This window comes from Telmatherina bonti, assembly GCF_933228915.1.
Source record: "Telmatherina bonti genome assembly, chromosome: 14".
Classification (NCBI taxonomy): Eukaryota; Metazoa; Chordata; class Actinopteri; order Atheriniformes; family Telmatherinidae; genus Telmatherina; species Telmatherina bonti.
The window spans coordinates 19,017,866-19,020,076 of NC_136612.1; the positions used below are offsets into that span (position 1 = coordinate 19,017,866).

Sequence of the window (2,211 nt, forward strand, 5' to 3'; positions counted from 1 at the left end):
ATGTTTCCTGTCACTCTGCTGCTGCTTCTGGCTGCTGGATCCTGTAAGTCTCACTGCGACAGAGACGCTAACAGTATAATCAAACTGAACTGTTATGATAAACAGCATGTTTTCATTCACAGGTGTAAAGTGTGAAACGCTGACACAGCCAGTCTCCATGATTGTTCAGCCAGGTCAACGTCTGACCATCACCTGTAAGGTCTCTTATTCTGTGGGCAGTGCTCCAACAGCTTGGATCAGACAGACTGCAGGGAAAGGACTGGAATGGATAGGTAGAGCAGGTTCTGGATGGACAACTTACTACAAAGATTCACTGAAAAACAAGTTCAGTATTGACATAGATGCTTCCAGTAAGACAGTGACTCTGAATGGACAGAATATGCAGCCTGAAGACACAGCTGTGTATTACTGTGCGAGAGAGTCACAGTAACACAAAGCATCATCAGACCTGAACAAAAACCTCTCAGAGCCTGACCTGAACACTTGTACTATTACTTACCCACCAGAGGAGGAGCTCTGAGACCAGTAAGGACTTCAGACAAGCCCAAAAATGAAACAACTTGCTGTGACAAAATTTTTCCCCAGAAAGATTAGAAACTATTTTGCCACTTAATCAATGTACTATTTCTTTTCTAAATTGCTTGATTCATGGATAACTAAACTGTAATTTTATTTCATCATACAATATTTACATCCAACCCAAACTGATACCATGAAGACTGAACTATTTGATTGTGAATATAGCAAATCATTTGTGTAGAAGATTATGACACTGCAAATATATTTGGCTACATAACAACAAAGAAAATATATTGCTCTTTCTTTGCAAAGACAAATAAAACAAAACAAGACAAAAAAAATGAAACACTTGTATATAATTGAAAAAAATAAGTAATGTAGAGGTAGTCAGAAATCTTAGTGCAGAGAATCACAGAACAAAAAACATAACTGTCCAGATAATAGTAATTTGCTAAACAAGATGATGTTGCCTTCACATGTCACTACATAGATGATAAATCTATACCCAAACTTAATTTGTTTGGGCGTAAAGTACTAGATATAAAAAAAAAAACAAAAAAAAAAAAACACCACTGAAGATATGATTCATTAACCAGTGTGAAATAAAAGATGTTCAATCAGGATCTAGTACCATACATAACCTTATTAAATAATTTATTTCAACTTGACTTTCAGTTTTTTCAGTTTCCTGCATGTATGTTATTCCCTACCCCTCCCCACCCACCCTCTCTGAAAAGTTAGCTAGTTAGCATTGCCCTTATACTACTCATAAAAGTATGATTAATTAAAAACTCTATGACTTTTGACAGCAGGGTGGATGTATAAAAAAGCATGAATTGTGAATCGTAACTTATTACAATCTAATAAATTACCATGAAAAATATTGTTTTTGTTTGAGCTGCATAACTGGAGCAAAACCAGGGATAAATTCAGTAGTTTAGACTGCAAAAAAGGAATTTAGTCACTGCTGTGACTGACAGCACCGGTAGCCTCACATGTGAGTCATAGGCCAATTTATTATTTATAAACGACCTGCAGAAATATCTGCATGTTTACCTGCAGTTTCTAAAGGAAAGGGAGCCACTATGATCAAAATGTTAGCACACAAGCAGATATATCTATTTGTAAAAATATAATTTACACAATTTTTCCATTTTCATGTGAAAAATCACAGAATGAATTTTATGTCATCATCATAAATCCACTCAGAGGCACAGTGCCAGACTGTTTGAAAGACAAGCCAGTCATTACATAAATTGAACAGTTGGATATAAAGACTTGATCTCATGCAGTCAGCTGCAGCAGATGTACACAAGCTCCCATCAGATCATCTTTAACATCAACATGTTCTCTTCACAGGCTCCAGCAGCAAAGAAGCCGACAGTATGATCACATCATACATCCTGTTTGGTGTTTTTACTCTCAGTATGCAACATGTTTTATCACTATTTGTGAGATGATACAGGTAGCCTCCATGACTGTGCAGCCAGGTCAGTGCCTGACCACCTGTCAGGTCTCCTAATCGGTTTGAAGCTGACACACAGCTTGGATCTGATAGCCTGTAGGAAAGATTTGTCATTGGTTAAATCATCATCATTAAATCTAATTAAAATTTCTGTCACTGTGAAATACTACAATTTTGTTCACCGACAATAGTTAAGAACACACTCATGTTCACTTTTCATTATGAAC

The 2,211-nt window shown here is 36.5% G+C and overlaps 1 gene segment (V, D, J or C); it reads left to right on the plus strand.

The window, feature by feature from the left end:
• On the plus strand, positions 1 to 430 carry LOC306765558 (immunoglobulin heavy variable 3-23-like). The segment is given in 2 exons: positions 1 to 43; positions 123 to 430.
• The last annotated feature ends 1,781 nt before the right edge of the window (positions 431 to 2,211 follow it).